Raw genomic sequence first — 21,095 nt, 5'->3', positions numbered from 1 at the left:
CCCAAGGTCATGAGACCTTGGAGCACAGCCTCTGCTATAACAACAAAACCAAACACCCCAAAAAAGAAATGGGAAGTAGGGAGTGGAGGTCCAGTAATAAGAAAGTAAAGTCCATGTTTTCCATAGAGATAAACCAATACACAATATTTACCTTTGAAAAAAATCAAGAAAGGCATATTATTTAGAAAAATATTGCTAGCAGAACTAAAACCTAAAAGTGCTGGAAATCACTGTCTCTACAGAGTGGGACTCTAAGGAGGAGAGAACGGAGGTTGACTGTATTACTTTTGTTAGAGTAACTGTTTTTAAATAAACAAAATCTACTTAAATGTCCTCTCTTTGTTAAAGACTTTGTCTCACCAGCTAGTCCATGGCTCGCCTGTATGTGTTTTCAGGTAATTGTGCTCATAGGACTAGCTTATTGAAACGTGCATAAGTCAATACATTGATGAGAAAACGTTCATGCTATAGCCTTTACACTTGATCTGTATTTTATTTTGTTTAATTGTCTGTCTTTCTTGCTAGGCTTTAAGCTCTTTGCAGTCAGCACTAAATCTTAATTTGGTGCTAGACATTCAGAAGATGTTTCCTACATACGCGTGAGATGGGATAGCGGGGAGTGGAAAGAAAATTACAGCCAATTCAAAAGGCAAAATTTTCTCCCTTTATTTAGTGCGTTTCTATTCTATTTATTTTAAATTTCTCTGTTCATAATCAGCCTTGTTCCTAAAAAGAGTTTAAGTCACCTTACAGAAGCATATCCAAATTGAAAAGAAATAAGTGAAGAAATTAGGGTAAATGGAAGCCTGTTTTTTAAAAAAAATCACACCAGCACATTATTCAAAATGAGAAAGAGAGAGAGGGAAGGAAGGAGGGCGGAAAGAGGGAGGAAGGCTTTGATGTTTTTAATATAGAAATTTTTCATTTTAAAAATAGAATTGAATCTGTAGATTTTTCACTTGTGATTCCTTCTGCCCATCCATTTGTTGCTTTGGATCTCTGGATAGTTAGTTACAAGCATCATTTGCTCTGTTTATAGTGGAGTTAATGCCAATCATATTCAGTTTATCATTTAAATAAACAGCATTCTAAAACTAGAGAAACAAGTTCATCCAAAAACCAGTTTAACTTAAGCCAATTCTAAAGCTCCAAGTTAGAAATTATTATTTTATTTTATTTTGAGACAGAGTTTCGCTCTTGTCGCCCAGGCTGGAGTGCAGTGGCACGATCTCAGCTCACTGCAACCTCCGCCTTCCTGGTTCAAGTGATTGTCCTGCTTCAGACTCCTGAGTAGCTCGGATTACAAGCGCCCACCACCACGCCTGGCTAATTTTTGTATTTTTAGTACAGACAGGGTTTCACCATGTTGGCCAGGCTGGTCTTGAACTCCTGACTTCAGGTGATCCGCCTATTTTAGCCTCCCAAAGTGCTGGGATTACAGGCGTGAGCCACTGCACCCGGCCTAGAAATTATTTTAAATGAAGTGATGAAAAAATTTCATAATGTGCATTACTGATGCTGGGGTCGACCATAAAAATACATGCTATAAAGCTGCTAATTGTTCAGTTCATTTAACTTTTTAAAATCCCATTTCCTTTCCAGATTTTAGGTTCAGAAATTTGAAATGCAAGACTGACCTGTGACTCTTTTAATCATGAATTTGAATTTAATGGAGTCAAACTCATCATATGTATTTATATATAAAAACCTAAATGCTTTACAAGCTTGGGAATCAAACTCCAAAATGTTAGAATAAGAATTTGATATCGGCTGTGGGTTTGTCATACATAAATAGCTCTTATTATTTTGAGATACATTCCATCAATATCTAGTTTATTGAGAGGTTTTAGCACGAAGGTATGTTGAATTTTATCAAAGGCCTTTTCTACATCTATTGAGATAATCATGTGGTTTTTGTCATTGGTTCTGTTTAAGTGATAGATTACGTTTATTGATTTGCATATGTTGAACCAGCCTTGCGTCCCAGGGATGAAGCCCACTTGATCGTGGTGGATAAAGCTTTTTGATGTGCTGCTGGATTCAGTTTGTCAGTATTTTATTGAGGATTTTCGCATCAATGTTCATCAGGGATACTGGCCTGATATTTTCTTTTTCTATTTTGTCTCTGCCAGGTTTTGGTATCAGGATAATGCTGGCCTCATAAAATGAGTTAGGGAGGATTCCCTCTTTCTCTGTTGTTTGGAATGGTTTCAGAAGGAATGGTACCAGCTCCCGCCTGTACCTCTGATAGAATTCGGCTGTGAATCCGTCTGGTCCTAGGCTTTTTTTGGTTGGTAGGCTATTAATTATTGCCTCAATTTCAGAACTTGGTATTGATCTATTCAGGGATTCGACTTCTTCCTGGTTTAGTCTTGGGAGGGTGTATGTGTCCAGGAATTTATCCATTTCTTCTAGATTTTCTAGTTTATTTGCATAGAGGTGTTTATAGTATTCTCTGATGATAGTTTGTATTTCTGTGGGATCAGTGGTGATATACCCTTTATCATTTTTTATTGTGTCTATTTGATTATTCTCTTTTCTTCTCTATTAGTCTTGCTAGTGGTCTATCAATTTTGTTAATCTTTTCAAAAAACCACCTCCTGGACTCATTGATTTTTCAAAGGGATTTTTGTGTCTCCATCTCCTTCAGTTCAGCTCTGATCTTAGTTATTTCTTGCCTTCTGCTAGCTTTTGAATTTGTTTGCTCTCGCTTCTCTAGATCTTTTAATTGTGATGTTAGGGTGTCGATTTTAGATCTTTCCTGCTTTTTTCTGTGGGCATTTAGTGCTGTAAATTACCCTCTAAACACTGCTTTAGCTGTGTCCCAGAGATTCTGGTACGTTGTGTCTTTGTTCTCATCGGTTTCAAAGAACTTATTTATTTCTGCCTTAATTTCGTTATGTACCCAGTAGTCATTCAGGAGCAGGTTGTTCAGTTTCCACGTAGTTCTGCGGTTTTGAGTGAGTTTCTTAATCATGAGTTCTAATTTGATTGCACTGTGGTCTGAGAAACTGTTATGATTTCCATTCTTTTGCATTTGCTGAGGAGTGTTTTACTTCCAATCATGTGGTCACTTTTAGAATAAGTGCAATGTGGTGCTGAGAAGAATGTATATTCTGTTGATTTGGGGTGGAGAGTCCTGTAGATGCCTATTAGGTCCGCTTGGTCCAGAGCTGAGTTCAAGTTCTGAATATCCCTGTTAATTTTCTGTCTCGTTGATCTGTCTAATATTGACAGTTGGGTTGGGCAAAAGCTGGAAGCATCCCATTTGAAAACCGGCACAAGACAAGGATGCCCTCTCTCACCACTCCTATTCAACATAGTATTGGAAGTTCTAGCCAGGGCAATCAGGCAAGAGAAAGAAATAAAGGGTATTCAAATAGGAAGAGAGGAAGTCACATTGTCTCTGTTTGCAGATGACATGACTGTATATTTAGAAAACCCCAACGACTCAGCCCAACATCTCCTTAAGCTGATAAGCAACTTCAGCAAAGTCTCAGGATACAAAATCAATGTGCAAAAATCACAAGCATTCCTATACACCAATAATAGACAAACAGAAAACCAAATCATGAGTGAACTCCCATTCACGATTGCTACAAAGAGAATAAAATAACTAGGAATATAACTTGCAAGGGATGTGAAGGACCTCTTCAAGGAGAACTACAAACCACTGCTCAAGGAAATAAGAAAGGACGCAAACAAATGGAAAAACATTTTATGCTCATGCATAAGAAGAATCAGTATTGTGAAAATGGCCATACGGCCCAAAGTAATTTATAGATTCAAGGTTATCCCCATCAAGCTACCACTGACTTTCTTCACAGAATTAGAAAAAACTACTTTAAATTTCACATGGAACAAAAAAAAGAGCCCATATAGCCAAGACAATCCTAAGCAAAAAGAACAAAGCTGGGGGCATCATGCTACCTGATTTCAAACCATATTACAAGGCTACAGTAACCAAAACAGCATGGTACTGGTACCAAAACAGACATATAGACAAATGTAACAGAACAGAGGCCTCAGAAATAATGCCACACATCTACAACTATCTGATCTTTGACAAATCTGACAAAAACAAGTAATAGGGAAAGGATTCCCTATTTAATAAATGGTGTTGGGAAAACTGGATAGCCATATGCAGAAGACTGACACTGGACCCCTTCCTTACACCTTATACAAAAACTAACTCAAGATGGATTAAAGACTTAAATGTGAGTCCTAAAACCATAAAAACCCTAGAAGAAAACCTAGGCAATACCATTCAGGGCATAGGCATGGGCAAAGACTTCATGACTAAAACACCAAAGGAATGGCAACAAAAGCCAAGATTGACAAAAGGGATCTAATTAAACTGAAGAGCTTCTGCACAGCAAAAGAAACTATCATCAGAGTGAACAGGCAACCTACAGAATGGGAGAAATTTTTTGCAATCTATCATCTGACAAAGGGCTAATATCCAGAATCTACAAGAACTTAAACAAATTTACAAGAGAAAAACAAACAACCCCATCAAAAAGTATATGAAAGATATGAACAGACACTTCTCAAAAGAAGACATTTATGTGGCCCACAAACATGAAAAAAAGCTCATCATCACTGGTCATTAGAGAAATGCAAATCAAAACCACAATGAGATACCATCTTGTGCCAGTTAGAATGACAATCATTAAAAAGCCAGGAAACGACAGATGCTGGAGAGGATGTGGAGAAATATGAACACTTTTACACTGTTGGTGGGACTGCAAACTAGTTCAACCATTGTGGAAGACAATGTGGCGATTCCTCAAGGATCTAGAACTAGAAATACCACTTGACCCAGCAATCCCATTACTGGGTATATACCTAAAGGATTATAAATCATTCTACTATAAAGACACATGCACACGTATGTGTATTGCAGCACTGTTCACAATAGCAAAAGTTTGGAACCAACCCAAATGCCCATCAATGATAGACTGGATAAAGAAAATGTGGCACATATACATCATGGAATACTATGCAGCCAAAAAAAGGATGAGTTCATGTCCTTTGCAGGGACATGGATGAAGCTGGAAACCATCATTCTCAGCAAACTAACACAGCAACAGAAAACCAAACAACGCATGTTCTCACTCATGAGTGGGAGCTGAACAATGAGAACACATGGTCACAGGGAGGGGAACATCACACACCAGGGCCTGTCAGGGGGTTGGGGGCTAGGGGAGGGATAGCATTAGGAGAAATACCTAATGTAGATGATGGGTTGATGGGTGCAGCAAACCACCATGGCACGTGTATACCTATGTAACAAACCTGCATATTCTGCACATGTATCCCAGAACTTAAAGTATAATTTAAAAAAAAAAAGAAAGAAAACAAAAGATTTTGAAGTGTTCTCAGACAGGAACTGAGAATAATAATAATGGAGCAATTCCCCTGGATCACATCTTCCCCCCCTTCCTTTTGCATCCTAGTCCCAGAATATTCATTATTATAGTTTTGAAATACAATGAGAACATATAGGTTGAAGGAGAAATCATATCCGAGAGAAGGAGAAAAGACTGAAGGAAATAAATGGAAGGAAGTACTCCAGCCTCGTTCATATGACCAGCATCCAATACAATGCATGGCCCACAGCAGACGCTCCATGTTTGCTGAATATAAGAAGCTGAACAGCCCTGCTGGGAATGTACAGCCAACATTTGATTCAGCGACATCTTATTTTCTTATCTCCTAAGCTTCAGTATATTATCAATCTTATCCTCCTCTGGTTGACAATCTTTCTTCAAAATATGCTTACACATTAAATATGATTATTGGCCAATTTTACTATTCTGGGAGCCATTCTGACAATATAAGTTTATATGTTGATTTCACAGCTTTATCTTCTGATTTTATTTTTCTAATTTCTAATTTTGGGTGTGCACCTCACTTTTGATCTCCTATACTGCCCATGTGAGAAAATGGTATCTGTTTCCTCATATTGCTATGAGGAATATATCGTGTAATGTAAACAAAGTACATGACATGTAGTAGGCTTTAAATAAATATTTGTCTAAAAGGATGGTAAATCTGAGGCATGTGTGCTAGAAATTTCTTGTGTCTGAAACAGGAGATCAATTGCTAAATGATCATGATACTCTTTCTTATTGAGATGAAACACACCCAGATTTCTATTCAGTACAACCACCGCCAATTGAAGAAAAATAGAAATTCAAATCTTATTTGCCATCCTCATTCCAAACTATGCAACCCATGGCATGATTCTGGGCTATTGCTGAAGTGAGTGGTCATCCCAGTTCCAACTCTGTTTTTAGTGAATATAGGATATTAAGTCTAGTAATCAAGCATTAGAGACACAGGGTCTCACTCTCCCACCCTGGCTGGAGTGCAGAGGCGTAATCATGGCTCACTGCAGCCTCAACCTTCCTAGCTCAATCAGTTTTCCTACCTCAGCCTCCTGAGTAGCTGGGGCTACAGGTGCACACCACCACACCCAGCTAATTTTTGTATTTTCTGTAGAGAAGGGGTTTTGTCATGTTGCCCAGGCTGGTCTTGAACTCCTGGACTCAAGTAATCCACCTGCCTCAGTCTCCCAAAGTGCTGGAATTACAGGCATGAGCTACTGCTCCTGGCTGTCATCTTACATTGTACTTATATTTATACCCTTTATATACCATGATAAAAATTCTTCTCAGATTTCTGGAAGATGAAAGAACTGGCACATTGTTTAAGACAGATAAGTAGGCCTTTTCAAGGGTGACACAGCCTCTTTGTTTTAAGGGACTAGAAGAAATGTAACCAGGATACAGCTGGATTGAAGTCCAACCAACCAGTGTGTTTCCCTCAAGAGTGAATTGGTAAATATCAGTCTCCCAGTCAGCCTTCTTGACAAAGTAGAAAATCTTTGTGTCAGTCTCTAGGATGAGGCATGGAGAGTGAATGTATGCTTTAGATAGAAATTGAAATGAAAAAGAATGCAAAGTTGTATTAGACTATGAGTACAATTATGTAATGAATGCACATAGCAAAAAAAGACTGGATGGAAATACATTAAAATAAAGATTGTGGTCTCTCTTAGGATGAAGTTATAGATAATCTTTTTCTTTTTTGATTTTCTATAATTTTTTCACAATAACATTAAAAATAATGAGGTAACTGTTTCACATTCTATACTTTTCTAAATAAAGAGAACACAAGAATAGAGCAAACAGGGCTCTCTCAATTTGTAAGGGACTGAAGTAGAGAGAACAGGCAAGTAAGCAATTGGCATTTTATTCATTTCCTGATTCTTGACTATGTACAGAAAGAAAGACAAACTCATCTAAAGGCAGCCACATGTCAAAATAATAAAACAATGAGACTTCCATATTCCCCAGGAAGGGAAGGTCTTGCTACCTCCAAAAGAGTTAAAACTAAGCATTGGTTCTCTAACTGTACTATTTGAGCTTCTCTCTCTCTCTCTCTCTCTCTCTCTCTCTCTCACTCTCTCTCTCTGTGTGTGTGTGTGTGTGTGCATGTGTATGTGTATGTTTTGAACTCAGAGGTAAGTATGAATGATCTGGAATCAGAGTCTATTCTTTGCATAATCTGGTTTTATCCAGAGGTACATGATAAAGTTGTCACACCTGTGAAGAACTGAAAGTTTGTGTATCCTCTTCAAATACTCAGATATTGACTGTTTTGAAAAGACTCATTTTAATCTGGCCAACACTGTAACATGTTACAGAGATCTCAGCTTGCAAAAAAATAGTCATAATAATAATAAGGAAAAACAAAAGACTGTTGTCCTTTCATTGTAATATGTTGGAAGAGATGTATGCTTTGAAATGAAGCATTTACTAAGAGAACTCTGAACACTGTGTCACTATGAGGAAGCCGTCTTGTTTATCTACAAGGGCCCTGTGTAGCCAGGTGCATTACTAGCTATTTCCAGAAACTTGGTGTCTGAATTGGAAATAACGTTAGAATTTTTTTTCTCTCAGAAGCTATAGTTTTCACTCCTCTAATTACTAGTGAAATGTTGTATCAAAGCCAAAATTGTGATCTCTTCTTAAGTTGAAAATTCATTTCCATCCTGTGACACCTGTGACATTGTGACATTGTATTTTTCTTTTTTCTTCTTTTTTTCTTTTTTTTTTTTTGAGACAGAGACTCACTCTGTCACCCAGGCTGGAGTGCAGTGGCGCGATCTCGGCTCACTACAAGCTCCACCTCACGGGTTCACACCATTCTCCTGCCTCAGCCTCCCAAGTAGCTGGGACTACAGGCACCTGCCACCACGCCTGGCTAATTTTTTTGTATTTTTAGTAGATACGGGGTTTCACCGTGTTAGCCAGGATGGTCTCAATCTCCTGACCTCGTGATTCGCCCACCTCGGCCTCCTAAAGTGCTGGAATTACAGGCGTGAACCACCACGCCCGGCCTGACATTGTATTTTTCATTCATCTTCTTTAGAAGAACTGCCTTAGAAATCTCCCTCATGTTGATTTTGAATACTTTTCATTTTCTCCATATCTTCTGAAAATACAGATTTGCATATTAACACAGCATATACCCCCTTTGACTTGCATGCAGTTTGCCATTTGACACTGCAAAATGGGATTGAATTGATCTTGTCTCTTGATGAGAATTTTACTGACAGATTTCCTGTGAGAGTTCGCTGCCCATTCTTTCTGCCTGGTCCAGCTCACTCGCTTCTTAACCCTTTGCTTTCTTCATTTCCCGAGTGTCAAGCCCTTCCTGCTCGCAATCACTCCAAAATCAAACTTGCTCTTAAATTTTTTGTTCTGATTTCAACTTCCTTGACTATCTGTCACATTTCTTAATGTTAGTCATTCCTTTTTTTACTTCCTTACCTCCTTTAAGAGCCCCTTATCATCTGCCTGCACTCTAAATATAGAAATGCTCAAAAGTTGTGCCTTGTCTTTTTTCTTTACATGCCTGCTTCCTTGATAGCCTAAGCTACTATCACCTTCCTCTGACTGCCTCCCTTAACTGTATATTTGGTTGCATTGTTTTTCACTCGTGATGATGTACTTCAATTTTAATAAGTGGCTTCACCTCAAAGTGCCTTATTCCAAAAGGAGATCATTATCTCCTCACCTAAATTAACTCATAATCCTAAATTTCCTATTTTCATTTGTGACAACACAATTTTTTTAGGGATCTAGGCTCAAACGTAAATGATATTTGATATCTCGTTCTTTCTGGCCCTGAACATCTAGACAGTTGTGAGGTATTGCTAATTCCATATGGCAGTATTATCTGAATTTTCCCCTTCTACATTTTCCACGCTGGTTTATATTTTCCTTCTATCCCAAGGATCATTACAATGAGCTCCTCTTAGTCTCAGTGTTGCCTGCCACAAGAATCTTCCTTAAGTTGTGGCTTCGTGCCGGTGCCTGCTCACATCATTCACGGGTTTGGGGATCAACCTGCTCCACTTGCTGCACCTGCGCCGGCACACACCACTGTGAGATCCTGAGTAGAGGCCTGTGCTGCCCACTACTGCCAGTGTTTATGCATGTCATCCAGGGGTCTGGGGATCAACCTGCGCCCTGCCCACCTGTGTGCAACATTTGGGGGCTGAGGACCTGCTTGCCCCACCATGGCCACCACTGCCAGTGACTGCGTGTGTCATCTGGGTCCAGAAAGCAAGCTTGCCCTGCCCACTACCACTGACACCTACGCCTGAGTGCACTGTCCAGGGGCCTGGGGATTGATCTTCCCTGCCCACTACAGCTGATACCTGCACAAACCATCAGGGGAGTCTGAAGACACCCTCCCAACACTGCCACCAGCACATATGTGTGTTGTCTGGGGACCTGGAAATGGACCTGCTCCATCCACCACTGCCAGCACCCATGTGCACTATCCAGGGGCCTGAGAACGGGCTCACTCCACCCACTACAACCAGCACCCAAGTGCACTATCCAGTCTCCTAGAGATTGATCCACCCCACCTGCCACCACTGGTGCTCATGCATACAATCTGGGGACTTGAAGACAGGCCTACTCTGCCCACCATCACCAACAAGGGTACCCGAGGATTAGCTCACCTGGCACCTTTGTCCCTAGCACAGCCTCACCATAGTGTCAATAAATAATTGCAGTCTAGACCACTGAGGAACTCATAGGACCACTGATGCTGATTACAGCCAGAGAAATACAGAGACTGCTGTGTCCACTCAGAGTCAAAGCCAAAGCACCCAACCAAACCAACACTATATATATATAGTGTTGACTTTATATATATACATATATATATATGAAAAACTCTCTCCCTTCAAAAGACTGCCACACCAGATACATAGATTTCATGTAATAACACACACACACAAACACACAAAACATGTAAAAAGCAAGGAAACATAAAACCTCCAAAAGAACTCACTAAGTCTCCAGTAACAGATCTGAAAGAAAAGGAAATTTGTGAAATGCCCAGAAAAGAATTCAAAATAATGATATTAAGGAAGATTAGTGAGATACAAGAGAACACAAGTAAACAATACCAAAAAATCAGAAAAACAATTCATGATCTGAATGAGAAATTACACAAAGAGGCAGATATAGAAATGAACCAGACAGAAATCCTGGAACTGAACAAATGAATGAATAAAATAAAAAATACAATTGAGTGCTTCAACAATAGACTAGATCAAGCAGAAGAAAGAATGTCTGAACTTGAAGACAGGTCTTTTGAAGAACACAGTCAGACAGAAAAAAAAAAAAAAAAAAAAAAAAAAAAAAAACAAGGAAAGCCAACATTGACATATGGGACCCTATAAGGCAAAGAAATATTTGAATTCTGAGAGTTCTAGAAGGAGAAGAGGTGGCCAAAGGCACAGAAAACATATTTAATAAAATAATAGCTAAAAATTTCTCAAATCTTTCGAGAGATATAGATATTCAGATACAGAAAGCTAAAGAACCCCTAAATAGGTTCAATCCAAAAAGGCCTTCTCCAAAGCACATTATAGTCAAACTGTCAAAACAGTTTGACAACAGACAAAGAGAAGATTCTGAAAACAGGAAGAGATAAACATGAAGTCACATATAAGGGAGTCCTCATCATACTAACAGTAGATTTCTCAGCAGAAACTTTACAGGCCGGAAGAAAATGGGATGATGTTTTCACAGTGTTGAAAGAAAAAACTGTCAGCCATAAAGTTTCTCAGACAAGCAAACTGAGGAATTCATTATGACTAGAATTACCCTACAAGAAATGCTTAAGGGAGTCCTATATCTGGAAGTGAAAGATGATCTTTACCATCACAAAAACACATGAACATATAAAACTCACTGGTAGGGCAGACACACAAATGAGAAATAGAAGGGAGTCAAACTTTACCACTACAGAAAACCACCAAACTGCAATGATAAACACATGAGAAGAAGAAAGGAACAAAGGATACACAAAACACCCAGAAAACATTTAATAAAATGACAGGAATATGTCCTCACGTATCAATAATAGCCTTGAATGAAAACAGATTAAATTCCCTACTTAGGAGATACTGACAGATTAAATTCCCTACTTAGAAGGCATCCCAACTATATGCTGCCTATACGAACACTCACTTCACATGTAAAGATACATATAGACTGCGAGTGAAAGGACTGATAAAGATATTTCATGCAAATGGAATCCACAAGCCAGCAAAAGTAGCTATACTTATATCAGATAAAACAGGCTTCAAGTCAAAACCCATAAAAAGTGACAAAGAAGTTTATTATACAATGATAATGGTATCAATTTAATACAACAATTTTAAATATATATGTACGCAAGCCAGAGCACCCAGATATACAAAGCAAGTATTATTAGACCTAAAGGGAGCAATAGATGCTAATATAATAATAGTTGGGAAATCCAACACCTCACTGTCAGCGTTGGACTGATAATCTAGACGAAAATCAGCAAACAAACACTGGATTTAAACTGCACTTCAGACCAAATGGACTTAACAGATACTTACAGAACATTTCATCCAATAGTGGCAGGAAACACATTCTTCTCACAAACACATGGAACATTCTCTAGGTCACGCTTGGGCACAAAACAAGCCTCAAAAAATTTTTAAAAATCAAAATCATATCAACTATTTGTTTGTTTGTTTGTTTGTTTGAGACAGTCTTGTTCTGTCGCCCAGGCTTGAGCGCAGTGGCGAGATCTTGGCTCACTGCAAACTCCGCCTCCCGGGCTCAGGTGATTCTCCTGCCTCAGTCTCCTGAGTAACTGGGATTACAGGCATGCACCACCATGCCCAGCTAATTTTTGTATTTTTAGTAGAGATGGGGTATCACCATGTTGTCCAGGCTGGTCTTGAACTCCTGACCTCAGGTGATCTGCCCACCTCAGCCTCCCAAAGTGCTAGGATTACAGGCGTGAGCCACTGTGCTCGGCCCAAGTATTTTCATGCACTACAATGAAACAAAAGTAAAAATCAATAACAAAAGGAACTTTGGAAACTGTACAAATACATGAAGATTAAACAACATGGCTCTGAATGACCACTGGGTCAAGGAAGAAATTAAGGAGGAAATCAAAAAGACTGAAACAAATGAAAATGAAAACACAACATAACAAAACCTACAGGATACAGCAAAAGCAGTCCTAAGAGAGAAGTTTATAGCAATGAATTCCGACCTCAAAAAAGTAGAAAGGTTTCAAATAAACTACCTAGCAATTTCAAATAAAGAACCTTAAAGAACTAGAAAAGCAAGAACAAGCCAAACCCAAAGTTAGGAGAAGAAAAGAAATAATAAAGATTACTGCAGGACTAAATGAAATGGAGACTTAAAAACAATACAAAGGATTAACAAAACAAAAAGTTGGCTATTTGAAAAGATGAACAAACTTGAAAGACCGCTAGCTAGACTGACCAGGAAAAGAGAGAAAACATAAATCATAAATGAAATCATATATGAAAAATGAGGCATCGAAATACAAATGATCATTAGAGACTATCATAAGCAACTATTAATACACACTAACAAACTGGAAAACCTAGAGGAAAAGGATAAGTTCCTGGGCACATACAACCTACCAAGATTGAATCAGGAAGAAACACAGTATCTGAATAGATCAATAATACAGAATGAGATGGAGTCGCAATAAAAAGTCTTCCCACAAAGAAAGCCCAGGACGGAATGGCTTTACTGCTGAATTCTACCAAACTTGCAAAGAAGAATACCAATTCTTCTCAAAGTATTTCAAAAGGTGAAGGTAAGAGAATTCTTCCTAACTCATTCTATGCAGCCAGAATTATCCTGACACCAAAACCAGAGAAAGACACAACAAAAAAAGAAAACTACAGGCCAACGTGCCTGGTGAACATAAATGCAAAACTCCTCAACAAAATACAAGCAAGCCAAATCCAACAACTCATCAGAAAGATAATACATCATGAACAAGTGGAATTTATTTCAGAGATACAAGTATGGTTCAACATACATAAATCAATGAATGTGATATAGCACATCAACAGAATGAATGTCCAAAACCACATGATCATATCAATAGATACAGAAAAAGTATTTGATAAAATTTAACATCACCTCATAATAAAAATTTTCAAAAATTAGGCGTAGAAGGAACATAACTCAACATAATAAAGGACATATATGGCAAACCAACACCTAACATCATACTGAATGGGCAGAAACTGACAGCCTTTCCTCTAAGAACTGGAAAAAGACAAGTAAGTTTACTTTCAACACTTTTTTTTTTTGAGACAGAGTCTAGCTCTGTCACCAAGGCTGGAGTGCTGTGGCGTGTTCTCGGCTCACTGCAACCTCCAGCTCCTGGGTTCAAGCGATTCTCCTGCCTCAGCCTCCCAAGTAGCTGGGATTACAGGTGCTCGCCATCACACCCAACTAATTTTTATATATTTTTAGTATAGATGGGGTTTTCACTGTGTTGGCCAGGCTGGTTTCAAACTCCCGACCTCATGATCCACCCACCTCAGCCTCCCAAAGTGCTGGGATTACAGGCGTGAGCCACAGCACTCAGCCTCCCCACTCTTATTCAATATACTACTGGAAGTCCTAGCCAGGGCAATCAGGGAAGAGAAAGAAATAAAAGGCATCCACACTGGAAAAGAAGGAAACTGCCCCTCTTTGCAGACAACATGATCTTATATAGAGAAAAACATAAAGACTTTACCAAAAAACTCTTAGAACTGATAAATGAATTCAGGAAAGTTACAGAATACAAAATCAACACATAAAAATCAGTAGCATTTATATAAACCAAACACAAACTGGCTGAAAATGACATGAAGCTGTCCCATCTACAACAGTTACTCCCCACCCCCAAAATACCTAGGAATGAATTCAAACAAGGAGGTGAAAAACTTCTACAATGGAAAGTACAAAACACTGATACAAGAAATTGAAGAGGACAAAAACATGGAAAGACATCTCATGCTCATGGATTGGAAGAATTAATATTGTTAAAATGACCACATTACCCAAAGCAATGTACAGATTCAATGCAATCCCTAACAAAATAACAATGACATTCTTCAGAGAAATAGAAAAACAATCCTAAAATTTGCAGAGAACCACAAAGACCCCAAATAGCCAAAGCAATCCTGAGCAAAAAGAACAAAGCTGCAGGCATCAACTATCTGACTTCAAAATATACTACAAAGCTATAGTAACCAAAACAGCATGGTATTAGTATAAAAATGAACACAGGCCAATGAAAGAGAATAGAGAATGCAGAAATAAATCCAGGCATTTACACTCAACGGATTTTTGACAAAGGTACCATGAACATACATTGGGGAAATTACAGCTTCTTCAATAAATGGTTCTGGGAACTGCGTACTTACATGCAGAAGAATAAAACTAGATCCCCAGCTCTCACCATATACAAAAGCCATTAAATTGAACTAAATGAATTAAAGACTTAAATGTAAGACCTGAAACTATAAAACTACTAGAAGAACATATTTGGGAAATGCTTCAGGACACTGGCCTAGGCAAAGATTTTATAGCCACTCTTTAAAAGCACAGGGAACAAAAACAAAAATATACAAATGGGACTATGTTAAACTAAAAAGCTTCTGCAAAGCAAAGGAGACAATCACAGATTGAAGAGTGAAGTTGTCGAATGGGAGAAAATATTTACAAACATTCATCCAGCAAGGGACTAATATACAGAATATACAAAGAACTCAAACAACTCAACAGCAAATAACCAAATAATCACATTAAGAAGTGTGATTATGTCAAAGGATTTGAATAAATATTTCTCAGAAGAAAATATACAAATGGCCAGCAGGTATATGAAAAAATGCTCAACATCCTAATCATTAAGGAAATAAAAATCAAAACTGTAGTGAGACATCATCTCACCTCAGAATGGCTACCATCAAAGAGACAAAAACTAATGAAGGCTGATGAGGATGTGGAGAAAAGAGAACTCTTATACACTGTTAGTGGGAATGTAAATTAGTACAGCCATTGTGGAAAACAGTATAGAGGTGTCTCACAAAACTGATCCAGCAATGCCACTCCTGTGCATTTTTTCAAGGAAAATAAGTGTATCAAACAAATACCTGCACTTTCATGTTTACTATAGCATCATTCACAATATCCATTACATGGGATCAACCTAAGTGTCCATAAATGAATGAATAAAGAAAATATCGTGTGTATACATACACAATGGAACACTAAAATGAAATCCTGTCATTTGCAGCAAGATGAATGGATCTGGAGATCATTACATTAAGTAAAACAAGCCAGGCACAGGAAAACAAATATTGTATGTTCTCACTCATATGTGGGAGCTAAAAAAGTTGATCTCATGGAGGTAGAGAGTAGAATGATGGATACTAGAGGCTGAGAAGAATGAGCAAAAAGGGATGAAGAGAGGTTAAAGGATACAAACATACAGTTAGATGGAAGAACTCAGTTCTAGTGTTAGACAGCACAGTAGGCTGACTATAGTTAATAATAATTTATTGTATATTTCAAAATAGCTAGAAGAGTTGAAATGTTCCCATCACAAAAATATATGTTTGAGGTGATGAATATGCTAATTATCCCAATTTAATCATTACATATTGCATGCATGTATTAAAACATCACTTGTACCCTGTGAATATGAACAATGATTATGTATCAATTTTTAAAATTGTTGAAAGTGTGGCCTTGACCATGACACATTCCTTGCTCAAAAACATTCAATGGCTCCCCGTTCTCCAACAATGTAGGAGCTAATACTTCAGACTTGCACAGAAGCACACATAGCTTTCTAGACTCATGTCCCAACACCCTAGGTACACCTCATATTGTGGTAAATTAACACCAGCATGTTTTTGTTTCTGTACTATCCATGTCTTCTCATTTTGCTAATCCTCTTCCATTCATCTGAAATATCCTTCCTGGTTATATCTATTTCTGGAAATCTTATTCATCCTATTAGGTACGGCTCACTTTCTTCATAAGCCTTTCCTGACCCCACTGGACCACACATCTGCCATTTTTCCTATTTTGTTGCCTATTCTGCCTTTTACTATTGCATCTGTGTGCTTTATTGATCAGAAGTGTATCACGAGAAGATGGGAGATTGATTCCCAGCCTAACTGACATACTTAGGGCAAGCCCATAACCCCTTTGAGCCTTGGTTTCTTCATTAATTAGATACATATAATATTTCAGTATAACAGTGATTAAGATTTGGGGATCTGGAGGCAGATAGACTTGGATGTGAGTTTTAACTTTTGCACTGCAATAATGCTTGCAGTGGCCTTATCTATAAAATGGAGATGTGAAAATGATCTACCAGCTACGCTAAGGGTTAAATGAGACAATATGGAAAACTCTTAGCATAGTGCCTGGCACATGGTAAATGGTTACTAAATATTGCCATCACTAGGATTGTCATTAATTCCTTCAAAAGATTATGATAAACATGTGAAGTAGGACAAAAACACTCCGATAGCATCAAGGTCCCTACAAACATAGGTTATGATCAACTCTGTAAACGTCGGCTAGAATACAGGATAGGGCAGCAGTTACGGGATCTGTATTCAAATCAGAATGCAGAATGTAGACATGCATGCTGCTATAAACCACAATAGACTATGTAAATATAAAACACCATCATTAGGTCAGACTCTGTTCCATCTTTATCTCTGAATCTTCTGAGATGGTATGGCACAGTGGAAAGAGGAGAGCCTGGGATTTTATAAATGCCAGAGCAACAAACTCTGAGTCTCAGGGTTTTTATCTGTAAACTACAGCTAACCACATCCATTGCAGATACTAAACAGGGTGATTATGAAATTCTTACAATAGTATTTGGCATAAAGCAGCTCCTCCATAAAGGTTAGATTTATTTCCCTTATTTCCTCCTTTTACCAAAAGTGCCTCACATCTAGTACGTATTTAACAAATATTTGTTGAAGCTAATTAAACTTAAAAAATACTAAGAGTATTTGCCTAGAATAAGTGTATTTGTCACCGGACGATTGCTGCCTTGTCTACTATCAGACTCACTCCTGGAGAAGCCAAAATAGTCCCTAAGATTTATTTTTTATTTTTATATAAGTTGTATTGATTTGAAAATAAAAACGTTTTATAAAATCTGGGTTGTATAAGAAAGCTTGTTTTTTGAAGGAGAGACATAAATCAAAGCAAGAATTAAAAGGAAACAATATACTGGCACTCCAGAGTAGCTCCAAAGGCTCTTGCTATGTAATGGCCAGATGTAGAGCAAGGAAATTTTCTGTTTTTCTATGTGAATCCAGCAAAACAAACCTCAAAGCCAATGTTCTTTCCTCCACAGGCAAATCATAACAATGTTTTGAGAGATGGCTGCATCCTAAGTGTTTCACATGTGATAATTCATCTAATCCCCAAACTGCCCTATGAGGTAGATACTACCATCCCCATATCAGAGATTATGAAAATAAGGCACAGAGAGTTTAAGTGTATTGTCCAGGGTCACACAGCTAATAAGTGGCAGAGCCAGGTTTGGAATCTTAGTTCTAGAGAACCTTCTCGTAACTGTTACATACAAAGGATATATTTAGTGACATATTTTAGAAAGCACTAATGTAGTGGTTACACTGACCATAGCTGAACATCTCAATTGTTACGGATTGATATATGGATGCAAATTCCCATTTGACATCAAGCCCTACTGCATCAAATTCTCCTGGTGAGTTCTGGCTGTGGCTACTTTCAGAAGCATCTGTGGAAATGATGTAAGGGTGGAGGAGAATGGCCCTAAAGCTTGGCATGCTGAGACTAGAGCGAGAAGAGTCTGTGGCCACAATATATCTCTGAAGGTGGTTCTGAGAGTCCCATTTCCTCTTGCGGGCTTCCCCTAGAAACACGAAGGCATCTGAAATCTAGACCAACTTACCACATGCCCGCATCCTCTCAATGTGCAATAGTCATGCGCTCTGCAGCACTTGTAAGGGACTGAAGTCACAGTGCAGAGTAAAAGGCCACCTTGGACACTCTTATTATGCCCACATAAACCTTCTACTAGTGCTTGTACCAGCCAAAAAGGCCATGCCAGGTCCCTGAGAAATTTGCAGAATTCAGAAACTGACTACAGATGCTGTAAGGTATACTTCTACAGAGGGCTGCCATCAAACAGTCCACCTCCTTGACTGTCTTTTCAGCTAGATGCCTCTGAGCGCTTTTCTGCTAGTTTGGGTGCTTTTTTCTCAGGGGGTGGGGAGCAAAACTGGAAAGGGTACTCATTTCTATATTGCTGCTTGCTGCTACAAAGAGGCAAAGTTGAGGGTAACTGCCAACAGCTTCCCCTTTCTCTTCTTTTTGTTCACTGCATCTGTCTGGACCAATGCACAAGGAAAAAAGGCAGCCAGAATGGCCCTCCAAAGTTACTCTGATTTAAAGCTGATAAAGGATGTGTTTTCCACAGCGTAAGAGAAAAATATATTATAAAGTACCTAAGCAATTAAACAAATGTTATTTGTAAACATCTGCCGTCCAGCACTGTTGCCTGTGTTCAAACAAAGCCTCACAGTCTCTTTGGCAAACCAGAGTGAGAAAAGCTGGGTGCCATTTGCTGAATGAACTCTTCCAGATTACAATTCTGTGGCCTGGGGGAATTAATTCAAATCCACATTGGGAAACTAATTCCCAGAGGGGCAGTTAGTCCCTAAAAGAACAACCAAAGAAACGAGGACCTAGAATAAACTTGGCAGTAATTCAACAAACATTTTATTAACCTCTACTAAACCATATTTATTATTTATGGCCAAATCACAGAATCCTGAAGTTAGAGCCTCCAAGGAGAAAATGACACTCCTGGCTGAGAATGACTTCTGTCTCACAGCGCCAGTGCATCTTCTCCAGTTCCTCCAATTGACACCAGCGAAGATGCACCTAAAGATGGAAACTCAGTAGTATCAATGCCCAAAATACATAATCTGGGAGAAAAACACCACTAGTAGCTCAAAAGGCAGACTCCAGGTTTGAATTCTGGCTCTACTACAGAATAGCCGGTGACCTTAATTTTCTTACCTGGAAAATAGAGATAATAAGGGATGATTTCATAGTCCTGAGGATTTGAGGAGGTAATGCCTGTAAGGCTCTCAGTACCATGCATGGCCTTTAATAAGAAGTCAGTAAATGTCAGCTACTAGTAGTATAGTTTCATGGTTGTTGTTGTTAGTATAAAACAGGATTTTCCCCATTGTCCTGGAATTGCAGCAAATGCATAAACTGATGGCATAAAATGTTCTAGGTTTACGGCAAGGTGCCGGTTTCCGTCTTCCCCATCTCCAACCCCAGCCATCCTATTAAAATAAAGGAAAAACTGGCAAAGATGTGTTGCCTGTGAGTGAATATTCATAAGAAGAGTCTATAACCTCCCTTTTCCCATGGGGGAGGATACCTGATGCTTCTCCTCAAAGCTAAGGGAGCAAGACCCTAAAAGAAATTCTAGCTAAGTTCTGTAGGTTCACCAAACCCTCACTTTTCATTAACCAAGAGATTAATGATCATCTTTCCTCTGAAAGCTGGTAAGGCACCAGGCCTGTTGAGTATGTGTTGTATTGTTTGGTCTTGGAGAAATGAGTGAGGAAGAGATGGTGGAGTTGAGAGAGCTCGCTGAGAAGCTGCTTACATTTCCACTGTTTTCATAGAAAGAATAAAATTTCCACGAGCTGGGTGGATACCACCTAGGGGTGGCTGAACATTTTTCATTTCACCTACACCTCAATAAAGAGCCTCACCTACCATGAAAAAGCATCCCAGCTACAAGATGTTGCCGGGTGGACTGTCTTTCACTGGAGTCAAAGGAGAGGAAAGAGGTCAAGTGGAAGCCTGATCCCTCAAATCAAGGGATCTGCAGAGGGGAGTATCTTTTGTCTCTCCCAGCGTTCTCCAGAGAGATGATTAAAGAGCCAGTAAGAGGAAACTAACCACACAGAAGATGTCAACAGTCAGCTGGTGCCGGTAAGAGAAGCAGAAACAACCAATAGGGAAGAACCTGGCTCTTGTCCTTTGGCCTCTTCCTCTTTCCTACTTGAATCTCTGCATGAGAAAGCAGCTCTGGAGTTTCAACTCTGGCCTGACTTAGGTGTAGGAGTGAAATAGGGCTTTGAATTGTAAAAAAGATTAAAATTAGGCCAGGCATGGTGGCTCATGCCTGTAATCCCAGCACTTTGGGAGGCCGAGGCGGGTGGATCACCTGTGGTCAGGAGTCTGAGACCAGCCTGGCCAACATGGTGAAACCCCTTCTCTACTAAAAACACAAAAATCAGCTGGGCGTGGTGGTAGGTGCCTGTAATCCCAACTACTCGGGAGGGTGAGGCAGGAGAATCGCTTGAACCTGGGAGGCGGAGGTTGCAGTGAGCCAAGATTGCGCCACTGCCAGCCTGGGCGACAAGAGCGAAACTCTGTCTCAAAAAAAAAAAAAAAAAAAGATTAAAATTAAACATGAGCAAGGCTTAACTATCAGAATAAATGTTTTGATAAAGAAAAGTGACTGAAAAACATTACAGAATCTAAGCAAAATGTCATTAAGGGAGCCATCATCCAGTAGCGCAAATGGGAGATAACAGGGCACAATTATTTACAAAAAAAGCTTTATATCTTTGCTCCAAT

The 21,095-nt window shown here is 38.9% G+C and overlaps 1 protein-coding gene across 5 annotated transcripts in view; it reads right to left on the bottom strand.

Moving 5' to 3' along the window:
• Positions 1–21,095, bottom strand: part of ZDHHC21 (zinc finger DHHC-type palmitoyltransferase 21) — a 132,166-nt gene that overhangs the window by 12,056 nt on the left and 99,015 nt on the right. The gene's annotated exons all lie outside the window — the stretch shown is intronic.

Source organism: Pan troglodytes, chromosome 11 (genome assembly GCF_028858775.2).
Source record: "Pan troglodytes isolate AG18354 chromosome 11, NHGRI_mPanTro3-v2.0_pri, whole genome shotgun sequence".
Classification (NCBI taxonomy): domain Eukaryota; kingdom Metazoa; phylum Chordata; class Mammalia; order Primates; family Hominidae; genus Pan; species Pan troglodytes.
This window is presented reverse-complemented; position numbering and strand designations above follow the sequence as displayed.